General features: G+C 40.3%; 1 long non-coding RNA gene across 1 annotated transcript; it reads left to right on the forward strand.

Moving 5' to 3' along the window:
- Positions 1–15,165: 15,165 nt before the first annotated feature.
- LOC133404841 (uncharacterized) lies at positions 15,166–17,151 on the forward strand. Its single transcript, XR_009768880.1, has 3 exons — positions 15,166–15,198; positions 16,133–16,186; positions 17,078–17,151. It is a non-coding gene; the product is annotated as an uncharacterized LOC133404841 (long non-coding RNA).
- The last annotated feature ends 1,458 nt before the right edge of the window (positions 17,152–18,609 follow it).

Below are 18,609 nucleotides of genomic sequence, written 5' to 3' on the forward strand. Positions count from 1 at the left end.
AAGAGGTCTGATTTGGGGAGACATTACTTTTTGTTTTGCGCAACACACCAGACAGCTTCCCTCAGTTGCCATCAAACTGGAAACCTTTTGAAGAAAAGTCATGTTCTCACATTTGAAAAAAAAGACTTTCGATGTGAAGGACAAACTTTTACATTTTATTACTGCAACAATAAATCAGAACTATACAGTATAAGGAATGCACAATTAGATGAAAGGTTTTCTCTTTTTTTTGTGACTATCTCAGGCCTTGGAGCTAGCTGAGTGGTACTACAGTCATGAAACTTATGAGCACAGCGCATTGGAGGTTTTATGAAATGTGCAACAACCACACGTTTTTGCACTAATGCATTAAGACAATAAATTATTCGTAAATACTTCATGCTCAGTATATTAACATTACTGGCCCTTTATACTAATACAGGCATATTTAAAGTCCTGCTTATGGGTCATTTTCCAGGCGACAGCTAATTTTTTATTGTGCTCTTCTGTATATTTTACTTAAAGCTTGTGCTTTTCTGTTCCTTACCTTTGACACTGGGTGACTCTACATTGACAAAACACAAGTAGGCTGCGATTGTTTCTGGTGCGGTGTGATAGTTATTTTCTAACCTAAATCACAAGGAAGGAGCACTATTTAATCTTGCAAATAAAGTATGTTGTAATTTAATGCATTAATGTGGGAAGCTACTATGAAAACTAAGTCTTACGCCAAAGAAAAGAACACATTGCGGATGACAGCAAGGCTGCTAGCTCAACAATGTGTTCCAACAAACAAGAAAATGTCATTACTGAGACAATGTTTCTCATATTATTGTCTTGTTGTGGAAAAAACATTCCTTTAACAGGGATTTCATAAGACACTGCCGCACTCAAGGCCTGGTACACACATTAAGACTTTAAAAGTCTTAAAAGAATTTTTTTTTTTATCTGTGACAGACCCCTCACATCCAGATAAAAAATATGCCATTTAACAGTTTTAGTTATATCGTGTGTGGTGTGCTTCACAGTCAAAATGTTGCGTAATCACACGTGATTTCACAAAAAACCTAAGAAGAAGAAACACTTGCGCCGATGTTTCCTGAAGGTTACCGGAGCCTTGGAAAATGCCGTTGTCCTCAAAAAACGACTTGGTTTGGAAGATACTTCTTGTCGTCTGGGGAACCCACTTTTATACATTGGGTAAGACATGCTTATTTTTATTTATGGTCGTTTCCTTTTCCTGAGTCAGGGTGCTTCTTGATTGGATATATTCTGTTCCATGTCATAATCTCGGCGTCATGACTCGGCAGAACTCTGCTCTTCCCCACAAACATTAAGAATGAATTCATTCATTCATTTTCTGTAACACTTATCCTCACTAGAGTCGTGGGCGTGCTGTAGCCTAACCCAACTGATTGCGGGCGAGAGGTGGGGTACACCCTGAACTGGTCGCCAGCCAATCGCAGGGCACAGAGACAAACAACCATTCACACTCACATTCACACCTATGAGAAATTTAGAGTCTTCCATGCATGTTTTTTTGGGATGTGGGAGGAAACCGGAGTACCCAGAGAAAACCCATGCAGACACAGGGAGAACATGCAAACTACACAGGCGAGGCCGAATTTGAACCCGGGTCATCGGAACTGTGAGGCAGATGTGCTAACCAGTCGCCCGCCGTGCCGCCACATTAAGAATTGTTTTCATAATTTGATAAGACTTAAGATTGTCTGGTGTTTGACGTGCTTGGTCAGGAAGGGGCAAAATCGTCACAAAAACAGCCCGATTGTCTTTGCGTGTGTACCAGGCCTACGTTACCAAAATAAATAGGAATCCAACTTTAGCTTTTCCACAAACGCAGATCCTTAGCAAAAGTCAGACACTGTGTGTACTTTTGATTGTATTAATTCACAAAACAGATGATAAGGGAGAAGGGACTAAATTGTGTGACATTAATTAGACACAAGTTTATAACTTAAATAATAAGGAAATATCAATTTTCTGATGAAGAAATTGAAAAATTATGTCAGTCATCTGCTTGTTCACAAGGTCGGGCTCATAAAACCCCGGTCACACGTTTATTCTTTTAATGCATCACTTCTATAAAAATGATTGATTCAGTTCGCTTGTTTTGGTTCTGAATGTTGAGAAGTCACTGCCACTCAATTTGTTTTTCTTTTACCAGGAAAAAACTCATGATCGCACGTGCACTATATGCAACTCGCCAAAGAAAGGCCCAAGCTGAGACAAACGCTTTCATTCTTTCAACTGAACTCTCAACACTCTCATTTTAGAGTGTGAAATCACAAAAATATATATTTTCTGAATGTAACAGGCTGTTTTACAATTTCCAATTATCACTAAAATATCTTTTAATGTAGGTGGAGCAATTATGTTTTCAAATGTAAATTTTTTTAAGCCAAAGTCTCAAGGAAAAATGAAAGTGCGCTTGAAACTTCAAAGTGAAGTAACAGTTGGCGCATCGTTAGCTCCCGTAATCTGACATATCATATATATGTGAGGTATCATTGGGTGAGGGATTTAAAATAAATCCTTCAAATGCAATTTGTCTCACTCAAAAGTGGGCAAGACTGCACTCGTGCATGACTGTGCCTCCAACTCCCACATCCTCTTTGTTCAGTCGAGTTCCAGAGAACACTCTTTGATGTCAACAAGGCGTTTTGCCAGCTGTCACGAACACTCGTGCCACTATATGGCTCCGCTAGCTACTATGATAGACTTAAGATTCACACTCAAGGTTCTGTGGCGATAGGTTTAAGCTTGTTACAGCAAGTCACATTTAACTGACACGTCCACAAATGTGTCCCATCTGGATCCTTTTTCCACAGAAGAAGAAGTCAAGCCTGCCCATGTCATTATCATTACTCCAATAACACTTACAGATATTCACATAAGATCCATCCTTTTTTTTATACAATTTTATTTCACCATTATTGGGTGAGAGGCAGGGTACACCCTGGACTGTTCACCAGCTAATTGCAGTCATAACATGACATTGCATAAAATAATGTCCTTGAAGTTAAAAGGCACGCTCGTTAGCATGTCCAATTCACATTGTATAATTTCAAGTAATTTCACCATGCACATGACCATATACAGCAGTTGTCATTCAGTCACGAGGCTGAAACTGCTGAAGCTGGACAGAACCACTAACATTGTGCTAGGGCCTCAATGTCCAGGCGTTAGTCTCACTTTACAGTTTTGGGGGATTTGTTGACAGGTATTGTCCTGGAGATATTCTGAATTTAACATTATGCAGTCTTTCCCTTGTATAGCCTAAAAGTAACTGTGATTATAGGCAAACATGAGGGGAAATTCCAGGAGGGCAGTTTTTTAAAGATGAGGAAATGACTGGTGTGAGAGGAAGACAGATGCAGAAGACAAGAAAAACAGATGAAAGTGTGGAAAATTGAAGTTGATTTGTGTCTTTGAAGAATGCAGCAAAACCTCGTCTTTTTAGGATATATGCTACATACATTAGGTTTTATCGATTCAATCTCCCCATGACTTTTTCCTTCCCCGTTTCACAATTCATTTGTCACAAAGATTTATCACTCCACTTAAATGTCTTACTGTCATCTAGTGTTTAAAAGATGTACCACAGCCACACAGCCTGGTGGCAGAAATCTGATCTCCCCCTTGTCTCCTCTGATTTATTTTTTGCCAAACTACGCCAGTGCATGAATTTATTTTGGTTTTCTGTGGCTGACATTTAGTTTTTTATTATTATTTAATTATTTTACAAACAGAGCATGGCCGACTGGTTAGAGCGTCTGCCTCACAGTTCTGGGGTTCAGTCCTCGGCCCCGCCTGTGTGGAGTTTGCATGTTCTTCCCGTGCCTGCGTGGGTTTTCTCCGGGCACTCCCGTTTCCTCCCACATCCCAAGAACATGCATGGTCGGTTCATTGACGACTCTAAATTGCCCCTAGGTGTGAATGTGAGTGCGAATGGTTGTTTGTTTATGTGTGCCCTGCGATTGGCTGGCAACTAGTTCAGGGTGTACCCGGCCCTTTGCCCAATGATAGCTGGGATGGGCTCCAGCACGCCCGCGACCCTCGTGAGGATAAGTGGCATAGAAAATGGATGGATGAAAAAATTTATTTTCTGCATGAGGTAGAAAATATGAACTGGATGAAGCAGATTATTCTACCACAGGATGCCGGCCACATGTGGTTAGGACAGCTTGATGGAGCGAAATTGAAGCCAAACACTCAGTTGTGACAAAATTTAATATTTTGATGCTTTGCTTGGCTTAGTCTTGGCCTGAAGGTACAGTATACAGATGCAGCTCTCACAGCTATATGTGCCAGCAACTGGGAATTTGAAGACGCAGGAAGCCAAAGATGGGCCATGTAGAACACTGCAACCATGCAGGAATCCAGGTAGATTCAACAAAGCAAAAATAGCATTTGAAAAGCACAACACAGCTTTCATGCGGATCTTTGTGAAGTATAAATCCCCACATAACTCAAAAACTATAACTCAAAAGGGTATGAGACAGGGCAGCACGGTGGTCGACTGGTTAGAGTGTCTGCCTCACAGTTCTGAGGAGTGGGGTTCAATCCCCAATCCCCAGCCTGCCCTTTTTCATCAAGATTAGATTATAGGTTCAGGACCTTTATTACATTATTGGCTAGTTATTATGTTATGGACCATTATTATGTTATGGGCTTTTACACGCCTTCTCAAGAACTGTGTCTGTCGTCAGTCCTGACATGTGGATGTACGTTGTGGACGTTCACAGCAGAAAAATGGAGAAACATCACAGCGGCAGAAATGTGGTTTTACTGACGTATGTTCAAGATTTCATACATTGATCACAAACACAGACATTTTACAATGTGCAAATCAAGAAAGACAGCTCATGACAACAATTGAACGTCGTCAACTTCGATGTACCGGACACCACATAAGAAAAGCAAAACTTATACCGCAAAGGAAAGTATATTTTTTAAAATTTCAACCCAATTTCAATGGTGCAAGAGTGTTCTGGAGCACCGGTTGGGATAGAGAAAAGTGGGCCCACATCACTGAAACGCCTCAAGCCCCCAATGGGGTTGGGCACTGACGACGACGAGCATGCTATATTGTTCGTTTTGAATCTATTTTTTAAGATCATGTTTACATACATGAGTTGACAAAAAAAGACATTTTTTCCAAGAGTAAGCACATTATTCTACCCATGAGCAGAACTGAGCGCTTCAGATGCTCCTTTTGCGACATCAGGTTTTACAACAGCAGTGTGGGTTAGAATTATTCACAACACCCCCCTTAACACCAACCTCAACCAATAGATTCAACCAGAGACTCAATACCTGTTTAAAATTCCCTGCTATGAAAATCACATTCCACTTTAAATATTTTCTCTATTTAATGTTACTGTGAATTTTATCCTGTGCGCTGTTTACCTTGTTCTGCTATAACACTTGAATGTCCCCTCTAGGGATTAATAAATATCTTATTTCCATATTATGTTTAAAGAAAAAAAAAATTGATTTCTGTTATTTCTGTGGAACATCATGTAAATTAATGCTGGGGGGGGGGGGAGACTTTTTGGTATCGGCAGAAATCAAGCAAAATCCCAGAAGAGGGGAGAAAACAAAACTTGTTTTGAATAATTTATTGTCTTTTTTATATATATATGTAAAGTGGAAATCAATGAATGGTGGGTAGCTAGTGCTGGAGCATAATAATAAATGTTCATCGTTTCTTCAGTTATGCTACAATATAATGTGATTTCTTGAAAAGCTAAATACACACATTCATTTGGCAGCAGTGCGCAAAATCTGAAAGAAAAAAAAAAGTCCTGGAAAACAAAATTAGATCCAAAATAGTAATTTAATATGGTATATGATCTAATTGATTAAAGCAATGAAAATTAAATATTGGGCAGCTGTCTCTCATTATTGTCATCATGCAGAGCACTAAAAACACTGTTATATGTTTATATATATATAGATAGATATAGATAGAAAGAGAGAGAGCGAGAGAGAGAGAGATTGGGTGATAGGTCATTTTACTGAAATAATTCTTCAGAATGTCATGATGATGTAACGTTGAACGTATTATGCGAATATGGTTAGCATCAATAGTCGCAAAGAGAATGGTGTTCTTTCATTGTAGTAGAGTGAAGCTCTGCAGTAAAATCTTACAAGCCACTGAAGTTCTTTCTCAAATGGACAAAGCTCTAGAATACCATTGTGATCACAGTGGAGGAATGAAGTTCTCTGGGAGGACAAAAAAGGGCCATGATTGCCTCCCTGTCTTCTATATTGTTTGAGATACTTATAGAATAAGTGAGCACTTTACAACAAATCAGTGTTCGCATAAGAGTATTCCTTGCTAGATGGCACTTTTTTGTCCCTCATTCTCTGAGATATAATGCATTTCAATTCAAATTCACGATCCAATCAAACACAAACACTTAAAACCTTCGCACACAGTTTCAGATTCATAGAAAGGAAGTGCCCAGTGCATCAGTCCCCCTGCAATATAATCACAGAATAACAATGGAAAGAACAATGCAAGCTTTATAAGAAGCAGAACTGAAGTGGGGAGTTACTTTTTAGTAAAAGGGGCTCCTTTAAAAATATGTGCATTCATGTGCATACAAATTACACTGCCTTCCAAGTTTATTCACCAACAATTCAATTACAATTCAAGATGCATCGACTGTGCTTACTCTGCAAAAGTTAATTCGAGGCAAGTAGACTCTTTTGGGTTGTTGAAGACGTTTCACCTTGAATCTAAAAGGCTTCTTCCTTTCTAAATTTCAGGTGTGGATACCTTTTTGTTTTACATAAATGGCTTCTTTCATGGCGGCACGGTGGACGACTGGTTTGAGCGTCAGCCTCACAGTTCTGAGGAACCGGGTTCAATCCCCGGCCCCGCCTGTGTGGAGTTTGCATGTTCTCCCCGTGCCTGCGTGGGTTTTCTCCGGGCACTCCGGTTTCCTCCCACATCCCAAAAACATGCATGTATTGGAGACTCTAAATTGCCCGTAGGCATGACTGTGAGTGCGAATGGTTGTTTGTTCCTATGTGCCCTGCGATTGGCTGGCAACCAGTTCAGGGTGTACCCCGCCTCCTGCCCGATGACAGCTGGGATAGGCTCCAGCACGCCTGCGACCCTAGTGAGGAGAAGCGTTTCAGAAAATGGATGGATGGGCTTCTTTCATGCCTCTTTCAAAGCAGCAGTACACACCTGGCAAAATAAAACCAACAACAATAACAACCCTCATGTGACGGTCCACATGGGACACATCCACTAAAGACATAAATGGGAGGGTCCACACCTAAAATTTACAACTGATGAAGTCTTTTGGATTCAAGGTGAAACGTCTTCAACAACCAATAAGGGCCCAGTTGCCTAGATTAAAAGTTTGCGGATCACATATTGTAGGTGTTTCTAGACCATTTTGGGGCGCGCTCAATTAAATTAAATCCCAGCAAAATCTGAGTGACTATTATTATTTTTGGTTTTACTTCATCCTTTTTAAACATGCTAGAAATAATATTTTAACCACAAAAATACAGCATCCCCTTGCCTCAAAAATGGCTTGCTCCACCATGAATGGGCTCTGAGTGCGCTATAGCTGCACAGAAGAAAACACTGCCTTCCAGTGTTATACAGTCAGGGATTAAGTACCTGTTTTAAACCAAGATATTTTGAAAATTTCTTAACTATACCCCACTCAATACCAACACACAGTTGTCATTACCATGCCATATACCATGCCTTATTCCATTTAATCGTAGTGCACTGTTTGATATTGTTAAGTAGGAGTTAGCTGATGTTTTTTGCAGATAGGAAATGTTTCAGGTGGTCAGAGACAGCATCACTGTCACCTGTGAGAAGAGAATGAGAGAAGCTAGTCATTGTGTCGTGTGCATGTGTTAGCGTTAAAGTCAAGTTGCTACTGACAAGCTAACGGACTCGATGCCCCATAACATTATAACTCCTATTAGGACACAGAGTGAGGGAGAAGCAAAGAGAGGATTTTATGTATAAATATTCAAAGTGTTCACCAAAGTCAATTTCTGTGGTGCTGCTGTACCAAAATAGTTGTCTCCCCTGTGAATTTAGTTGGTTTATTATGTTTATTTTATGATTCCAAGCCATTCCTCTTTTGCTGTGGCTCAACATTTAAATAACCTTTATCAGATTTGATGGTTTAGTCATACGGTAGACTTTCCCAAAATGTGTTATGGTTCTCCTTCATGAACATGGGAATGAAATTGTGTAAAATGAAAAAAAGAGTGGTATTTACCTCGCCGGTATGGGAGCTCAGCACCCCTAAACCTATGATTTTAGAATCACCTCGGATTACAATGACCTGGATGACTGAGAATCTACACACATGTGCAGTGGAACCTCAGATCACAAACTTAATTCCCAGATGTTCCGCCCAGTTTATTTCCTTGTATTATTACAACATAGCCAGTGAAATCTTCTTCTTGACAATCGTGCCATGTTGTTTGTGGTTTAATACAATGATAATATCTGGCTCCACAAAACATTGACAAGAACACCAGGGGTTGCAGTTTTTCCGATGCAGCACGTTGGTTTGTGTGTGAGGGTCAATCGCCAGGTGCGTGGGTGTGAGTCGCCGACTGTAATTAGTTTTCGATTGTCCACTTCAGTCGCATTCGGCCACGCCGCTCGGTGTGTGGCAGGCTTAAGACTTTTTGAAATAAAGAGGCTATATATCTAGCTATTGCATAACGCGAAGGCAAAATTTTTTCTACCTCTTCTATAATTGTTTTCTTTTGAGCTACACTGAGGGGTAATTTCAAGCAAAAACATAGATAAAGTACCTCCAATGCGTGATGTTTATGCAATGTGAGAGAAAGCACAACTGAACTTTCCAAGCTGATGCCAAGATTGTTCATAAACTGAAGCATAATGCATCAATTGAGGCAAAATATATTTCAAAATTTTGTTTGTAAACCAAACTGTTAATGAACCAAGGTGTTCTTGAACCTGTACCTACACAATTTCCTACCACTAACCGCTACATACCACTATTTCATAGAGTCAGTTACAAAGTATTGGCTACGACTACGTATGTCCATGACAGAGGAAGATGGAAGATCTGGTCCAGTGGTCAGCAATCCTTCCCAAATCACAGGCAAAATAGAACACAAGTGCGCTGATATGTTTATGATGTTGAAGATCTGGTTTAATGCCAAATACTTTTAGTATCTATCACGTGTATCAAAATGGCTTTGAATGAAGCTGGGTTACTTAGCCTCGTAATCACAGCTATGTAGTTTCTAGTTTGCATATTCATGTGTGTAGCTGTCCTCTGTGCCTACTTTGTTTTCAATGTTGTGTCAGTGTTTCAGTTTGATTTGGCTCTCTGTTCAATATTTCTTGTCTGTAACCCTATTTGGCTTGCAACATGCTGTGAAAAAAAAGACAGAAACAAGCACTTTCACCTTTGAAGAGCCACTGTGGCTCCTATTGCCAACATTCCTGTACTGAATTGTAATTACCATACAAGAATAGATTTTTTTGAAGGTGTGAGGCAGGTGTTGATATCAGTTTGGAGGGGAAGCTCCAAACAACGCTACAACAGTGTTGTTCTATAACACCAATCAGGAGTGCCAGAACCTGGCAGACTAACACCGATGCCAATTGTAAGTGATGAGCAAGGACATGCAACAACACAAATGTTGACATTGTTACCTCATGTTGTGGTGTGTAACTTCTCTGAGATGTCTAAAACCAGCAAGCCATTTTTTTTGTCTTCTCCAAGGAGATTCACAAGCGGGCTCCAACAGGAGGAAAGAAGGCACATTGGATAGACCTTGGATCAAAGACTGTCCAAAGAAGAAAATAAAAGAGGAAGACTTTTTCACTTATGTTGGAGAGCAACGAGTTAATGTCAGCAACTCTGAAGTATAATTGATATCTATCAATTATACTTCAATTATACTTCCCTTTGTATTGGAAAGATGTCCTCCCATCTAACTATCCAAGACCAGTCCAAGTTGATGTTTATAATTTATATTGACAGAAATAGCACTCTATCTGGATCTTTCAGTGCTGCTGTTGTTGTTGTTCTTTTGTTTTGTTGTTGTTTGTTTTGTTGTCATGAAAACAAAAGATGAGGGATAACAAAGTTAACAACAACCATTAACAAGAACCATGATTAATGCAGATGGGAATATTGAACTACCTGAAATGTAGCAGCCCTTTATTGCTCAGTGACTGTTTTTGTCAATGTCTTTATGTCTCAAAGTGTTCTCTGTCAATTGACTGTCTATTGTCGTACTAGAGCGGCTCCAACTACCGGAGACAAATTCCTTGTGTGTTTTTTTGGACATACTTGGCAAATAAAGATGATTCTGATGTAGAACTATTACTTGTAATTGTTTTAAGATTTATTCCCCACGTAGATGTTTGGTCTGTGACCCAAGGTGTAGCAGTTTGGAACTGCTTGAACAAATCTACAGGAGGCTGGGGATGGTGTAACTTGGCCTGGGGCCTAAAGGAAGGTACTCGAGGAATCACCTGAAATGTAGGGCGGTTATTTGTAATTTTTCAAGATTTCGAGAAACTATCCCACTCGTGAACATTTGGTCTGGGAAAAAGAATTAAAATGCATTATTTGATGATTGAACATTCTAACGAAACCAAGGTTGTTGTGTTTTTTGTGGAGGTTTTTTTAGTATTAGATCAATCAAAATCCTGGTTAAACTCATGGTTAATTCCATTGATATAAATAAACGATGAAGACAAATGTGAAAAGCAAAATGTTAACTACTTACTGTGAGGGGTGAGAATATCAGTTTTGTGAAAATGCGCAATTCACAGCATTGAGTTCAAAACCACAATTTGTTTGCACTCATAGTGTTAACAGTTTTGTTTAAAACAATATTTGATTCAAATGCTGTCAAATGATCAAAGCAAATTTATTTATATAGCATTTTTTCTTTTTCTTCTTTTCCCTTCTGCTTTTCCTGTGAGGGATCGCCACAGCGTGTCATCCTTTTCCATGTAAGCTTATCTCCTGCATCCTGCCCTCATGTCTTCCCTCACTACATCTATCAACCTTCTCATTGTTCTTCTTCTAGCTTTCTTGCCTGGCAGCTCTATCCTCATCATCCTTCTACCAACATACTCACTCTCTCTCCTCTGGATGTGTCGAAGTCTGCTCTCTCTAACTTTGTCTCCAAAACGTCTAACCATGGCCGTCCCTCTGATGAGCTCATTTCTAATCCTATCTAACCTGGTCACTCTTAGAGAGAACCTCAACATTTTCATTTCCGCCACCTCCAGCTCCGCTTCCCATTGTCTCTTCAGTGGCACTGTCTCTAATCCATACATCATGGCTGGCCTCACCACTGTTTTATAAACGTTGCCCTTCATCCTAGCAGAGACTCTTCTGTCACATAACACACCTGACATCTTCCTCCACCCGTATCAACCTTCTTGTACTTGCTTCTTCAATTCCTTGCCCCACTCACCGTTGCTCTGGACTGTTGACCTCAAGTATTCAAAGTCCTCCAATCTTGCTATCTCTTCTCCCTGTAGCCTCACTCTTCCCCCACAACCCCTCTCATTCATGCCCATATATTCTGTCTTACTTCGGCCAATCTTCATTCCTTTGCTTTCCAGTGCATGCCTCCATCTTTCTAACTGTTCCTCCACCTGCTCCCTGCTTTCACTGCAGAGCACAATGTCATCTGCAAACATCATGGTCCACGGAGATTCCAGTCTAACCTCATCTGTCAGCCTAACCATCACCACTGCAACCAGGAAGGGGCTCAGGGCTGATCCCTGATGCGGTCCGACCTCCACCTTAAACTCCTCTGCCACACCTACAGCACAACTCAACTCACCACTGTTCTGCTCCCCTCGTACATGTCCTGTATTATTCTAACATACTTCTCTGCCACTCCAGATTTCCACATACAGTACCACAGTTCATCTCTGGGTACTCTGTCATAGGATTCCCCTTCTGACCTTCTTTGTACTCCATCAACACCCTCAAGGCAAATAATGCATCTGTGTTACTCGTTCTATAGGCATGAACCCGTGCTTGCAAATACTCACTTCTGTTCTGAGTCTAGCCTCCATTACTTTTTTCCATAACTTCATTGTGTGGCTCATCAACTTTATTCCTCTATAATTTGCACAGCTCTGCACATCACCTTTGTTCTTAAAAGTGGGCACCAGCACACCTCTCCTATATTCCTCAGGCATCTTTTCACCTGCTAGAATTCTGTTGAACAAGCTGGTCAAAAACTCCACAGCCACTTCTCCTAGATGCTTCCATACCTCGACAGGAATGTCATCAGGACCAACTGCCTTTGCATTTTTCATCTTCTTTAGTGTCTTTTTTATCATCTCTCTTAATAATCATTGCTACTTCCTGGGCCACCACACTTGCCTCTTCTACTATTCCTTCTGTCTCAATCTCCTCATTCATCAACTCCTCAAAGTATTCTTTCCATCTATCCAGCACACTACTGGCACCAGTCAACACATATCCATCTCTATCCTTAATCACCGTAACCCGCTGCACATCCTTCCCATCTCAATCCCTCTGTCTGACCAACCTGTATAGATATTTGTCTCCTTCTTTAGTGTCCAACCTGACACACATTTCATCATATGCCTCTTGTTTGACCTTTGCCACCTCTACCTTTTGCCCTACGTCGCATTTCAATGTATTCCTTTCCCCTCTCCTCAGTCTTCTCAGTGTTCCACTTCTTCTTATAACCTCTTTCCTTGTATGATTTCCTGTACTTTGAGGTTCCACCACCAAGTCTCCTTCTTCTCTTTCCCTACCAGAAGATACACCAAGTACTCTCCTGTCTGTCTCTCTGATTACCTTGGCTGTAGAGGTCCACTCTCCCGGAAGCTCCTCCTGTCCACCGAGAGCCTGTCTCAGCTCTTGCCGAAAACACAGTTTCCACCACATGGTTCTCTGCTCTGCCTTTGTCTTCTTAACTTTCTCCCCACCAGCAGAGTCATCTTGCACACCACCATCCTATGCTGTCCAGCCACACTCTCCCCTACCACTACCTTAGAGTTGGTAACCTCCTTCAGATTACATCGGCTGCACGAGATGTAATCCACCTGCATGCTTCTACCTCCGCACTTGCAGGTCACCCTATGTTCCTTCTTCTTCTGGAAGAAAGTGTTCACTACAGCCATTTCCACCCATTTTGCAAAGTCTACCGCTATCTGTCCCTTCAAGTTCCTTTCCTGGATGCCAAACTAACCTATCACTTCTTCCTCACCTCTGTTTCTTTCACCAACATATCCATTACAATGTGCACCAATCCCCACTCTCTCTCTCTGTCTGGGATGCTCCAAATTACTTTGTCTAGCTCCTTCCAGAATTTATAGTTTATCTCAGGTTGTTTATCTCACTCCCTGCCTTCTTCAGCCATCCTGTGTCTCGTTTTATCCCTTTCCCACTTCCTGGTTTGTGGCTTGACTTCCTGGGTCATGCTCATCTGACACAATTAATTTGTTTTTACAATTTTAACCTTTCTTATTTTAAACATGCTACTTTCACAACTTAAACTAATCTGTTGTTGATTCACACAGCACTTTATTTATTTTTCTGTTTGCTTTCTTGGAAAGTTTATAATACTGTAAACATACTTGCTCTTGTTTAATTACCAGGAATTATGTTGCAGTGTGCCTTGTGTAATGTTGGCTAGTAGACTCTTGGCTGCTGGGATAAAGAATCTATGCAACGAATCTCTCACTCGTTACCGGGTGGAAAACAAAACACAAAAATCTTTGACACCACTCATTCCTTCTCATAACCCTTCATAATATACATACACAACAGGAGTTGCCAGTGGACTGGAAACAGTGGAGGGATAGTTTGCAAGAGCCTTCTGGATGTTTACAGAGAACACTTTTGTATAATGGTTCGAATGTGAACCTCTGGTGCGGATGTTATGTAAGTTAAATATGTCATGTCTGATTCATGCATTCTCAGATTTGCGTGAGTGTGTTTCAGTAAGTTTAGGAAGGGGTGGTATGCTGAAAAACTGCAGATTTGAGACACCGTTCCATGGCCCCCAGCGTATGAACAAACACCACTAACAATCAAAGGCTTGGAGAAATACCATTCAGGCCAAGAGAGTGGGTAGAAGAGCGAATGCACACCCACAGACACATACAAACACTGAGTGATTTCTGTTCCTCTAAGTAACACGAACGTACACAGTGTTAAAAATAAATGACATGAAACTCATTGGAACTTGAATTGTAATGCTGCTGATGGTTTAATTATCTTCTTCTTCTTTTTTTTCTCTGGCTGTGAATGGCACAGCCGTTCACCCAAATTCAGCAAGGAAAGGCTTCAGCTCACTTGGATGAATTGATCAGAACGCATTATATCTCTTACTTTCTTGTGTTATTTCCAGATAAAAAATACCCTTACCAAATTTGGCCAGTGATTAAGTTGTTGTTGTTTTTTATGTGATTAAGTTGAGCTTGAGGCGGCACGGTGGACAACTGGTTAGAGCGTCAGCCTCACAGTTCTGAGGACCCGAGTTCAATCCCTGGTCCCACCTGTGTGGAGTTTGCATGTTCTCCCCGTGCCTGCGTGGGTTTTCTCCGGGCACTCCGGTTTCCTCCCACATCCCAAAAACATGCATGAATTGGAGACTCTAAATTGCCTGTAGGTGTGAATGTGAGTGCGAACGGTTGTTTGATTGTGTGTACCCTGCGATTGGCTGGCAACCAGTTCAGGGTGTACCCTACCTCCTGCCCGATGACAGCTGGGATTGGCTCCAGCGCGCCCGTGACCCTAGTGAGGAGAAGCGGCTCAGAAAATGGATGGATGGAAGTAGAGCTTGACATTCCTTTACTTTTAAAATTTTTTTCTGTATTGTCTGTTTTCCTTACTTTGAGCCACAGGGGGCAGCAGCACATTACTAATTTTCAAAGAGAAGCGGCATGAGAATCCAGTTCAATGGCTTGCCGGAAGTGAGTGACGCTGGTACTTTCACACATGACAACTTTGCGTCACATGACCATAAAATCCAGAGGCAACCCCATTGAGGTAAGTCAATTATGGTTGACAATCATCAAATGCTGACTGAAATTCCATTGAGTGACCATCTCTAAATCTAACTTATAATGTAATTAATTATTTTTTGAATTGACACTACTGTTTTATTTCTAGGCCTTCAATGAGCATATCTGTCTTTTAAAAGGTCAGTGACCCTTATCGCTTTGCACTCATCAGACACTGATATGCTTTTCTCAGACAGCACACAAATGCTCTTTGGCAGTGGTCACAAACCTTTTGTTTATTTATATTATTATTAATAATTATTGATCATCTAAATGAAGACTGATAATGTTCATGTTTTCTCACAATACTGCAATAATCAACAGTGATTTAACAAGGTAGGAAACCAATAACTATCAATATGCAACACATTTTCAAATGATCACTTCTACAACATTCCAAAGAAAGCACAATGTCCCATCACTGGCCGCGGGCTACTCATGTGATCCTTGGGGCTACCTGGCAAGTGGGCACCATGTTGGTGACACCTGGTGTATAGTTTGGAGATCAACATGATAAGAAGTGTCCACACACTCTCCTTACACACTCCTAAGCGTGTATTTTCAACGCTTTAAGAATGTGTTGAGTCTGGCTTTTGCTCAAGCAGAACTACGCCTCAGACAGACAGGAAATGGAAAGGCTTTCAAAAAAAAAAAGGAAGTGAGGCCCCTCAGTGTGCAGTAGAGGAAGGTTCCAGTGGGTGAACAAAATGCTATTCAAATCACTTAAAAGGGCTTTTTGGAACATGATGTACAGCTCAGTCTCGCTTCAGCCCATACAAACATTTTTTAAAGAAATATTCACTCCTGTTTCAGGCTGTAATGCTTCATTTTATACGCTCATGATGTTAATAATAATAATATTTAGTGTAGATTCTTAAGTTGAATAACCCTGAATTTCAAAATTCAATCAAAACTTTTTTTTCGAACTGCTGTCATACAATGACATCACATGACACATCAGCAAATCGTGTGAGACTTGAGTTCAGCAACAATCAAAGGAGTAGAAAGAAAATTAATTCTGCGTGTGTTTTGCTGTTTCTTTTTGCAACCCTTATTCCAAATTTCTGCCAAAAGGGTGTTCAGAATAAAGAGAGGGTGAGAAGAGAAGAAGGAGAATGTACACCAAAAGTAAGCAGACACACACTGAAAGCAGTCAGACTCCATTTTACGTCTTCATCTAGGTCACAAATCATATTTGTATTTGATCTTCATTATTAAAAGTTAAGAGATTGTGGTTTATAGTTTTGTGTCTTAAAATTAACAACAAGTCACTGATGGTGTAGTGGTACACTCGCCTGACTTTGGTGCGGGCAGCGTGGGTTCAGTTCCCACTCAGTGACGGTGTGAATGTGAGTGCAAATGGTCGTAAGTGTCTATATGTGCCCTGCGACTGACTGGCGACCAGTTCAGGGTGTAGTCTGCCTTTCGCCCCAAGTCAGCTGGGATAGGCTCCAGTGTCCCGTGACCCTAACCAGGATAAGCGGTGTTGAAAATGGATGGATGGATGGAAATTAACAATTCTTTACTCCTGTATGACCGTTATCATGTTAAAATATTGCGGAATTTCTCGTGTATAATGCACATTTTTTCCCAAAAAGTGTCAAAAGTCAATAGTGAGTATTATGCATAGGTATAGGGGCAAATGGTAAAAACTTTCACATTTTATAAATGTAATCCGCCATCTAGTGGTTATGAAAAAGCTGTACATTTTCATTCCAAAATGCCACCGCCACCTAGTGGTTATAAAAAAGGTGTAGCCTACACTTTCATTCCAATATTACAGGGGTACGTATGACTGCGTATATGTACAATTGTGCTCATACGTTTGCATACCCTGGCAGAATTTGTGAAATATTGTTTGGTTTTTTTTAAATATGACTGATGACTGAACAACAACCATCATTAATTTATTTTTGGTAATGTTTTGTTTAATGATAATGCTTTTCTGAAATGGTTGACCGTTTAATTTGAATCCCATCCATCCATCCATCCATTTTCTGAGCTGCTTCTCCTCACTAGGGTCGCGGGCATGCTGGAGCCTATCCCAGCTGTCATCGGGCAGGAGGCGGGATACAACTGAACTGGTTGCCAGCCAATCGCAGGGCACATACAAACAAACAACCATTCGCACTCACAGTCACACCTACGGGCAATTTAGAGTTGACAATTAATGCATGTTTTTGGGATGTGGGAGGAAACCGGAGTGCCCGGAGAAAACCCACACAGGCACGGGGAGAAAATGCAAACTCCACACAGGCGGGGCCAGGGATTGAACCCGGGTCCTCAGAACTGTGAGGCTGACATTCTAACCAGTCGCCCACCGTGCCGCTTTGAATCCCATTAAAATAAAATTAAATGTGTTTCGCCTGGTCCTTCATGTTTTCTTTAAAGAATTGTACCCAAAGGTAGGGCTGTTAATTTAAAAATAAGAGCAAGTAAATTAAAAAAAAGGATTAAGTGTTCAAACCAAGTGCTTAACTTCAGAGTAATTATTTGAAAAAAAAACTAATAACGTACAGATAATACTTCATGTTTTGATCATATGGGGTAGAAGCAAAATCATGCGTTGTAAAAATGCATTATACATAGGTGGAATGGTTTTCCAGAATTTTGAGGTCAACTTTGGGGGTGCATATTATACATGGCTGTGCATTATACACGAGAAATTACGGTACTTTGCCTGTGCAGATAATACAATAATACAGGGTTTATGATGGTGACAGTTTGACCCCGGAAGGCTTACAGGTATATCTATTTTCATTGTTTTCTTTGGGAAAGTACAACCTTAAAATTTCCACAGTATTCACTCCTGTTTGACCTTAATGACACTAGCAAAATATTGTTAATTTCATTGACATTATAATATCATAATATGGCAATTGCTAATTACACATCTAATGTTTCCCAAACCTCTCTGGGTGATATTTTTTAAGCATTAACATGTACTTATGCTCTTCAGTCAGTACGTATGTATTTATATTTCATAAATCATACTGTTTGTCAACCAGTTTTATCATGGTAAAGCCAGCAGATGTATTAATTAATTCATGAGTCAAATTAACCAGTAATCCACCTTCCGCAGACTGCTTAAAACACTGTACGGTTCTCAAATATTTTATTAGTCACCTATCTAACGCAAAGAGAATGTGATAATAGATCGTCTCCTCTTTTACTTCATGGTGTACAGTTAGAATGTATGGTCATTTTGGAAACAGAATGATATAATTTTCTTTAAGCATCTTTTTTTTTTTTTTTTTTACTTATGGTGGCTGCAAACATAAACTATGGAAAACCACAGACACCTCTCGTCACATGGCTTCTGCTTAACCACTCATGGAGAAATATAGATTTATTGTATAACCCATTCATGAAATAAAGATAATTCTTGTTTGAGTCAACTTAATATTCCACAGAACAAAAAAAATATCTATGTCCCATACAAATCTTTGACAGTTGTTGAAATGACTAACATGTGGTGAAACCTGAAGAAGCCAATGGATGGTTTTGACTAGCTGACAAAATATCAGTTAAAGTGAAACAACTTAGATGAG

This window comes from Phycodurus eques, chromosome 7 (genome assembly GCF_024500275.1).
Source record: "Phycodurus eques isolate BA_2022a chromosome 7, UOR_Pequ_1.1, whole genome shotgun sequence".
Lineage (NCBI taxonomy): Eukaryota > Metazoa > Chordata > Actinopteri > Syngnathiformes > Syngnathidae > Phycodurus > Phycodurus eques.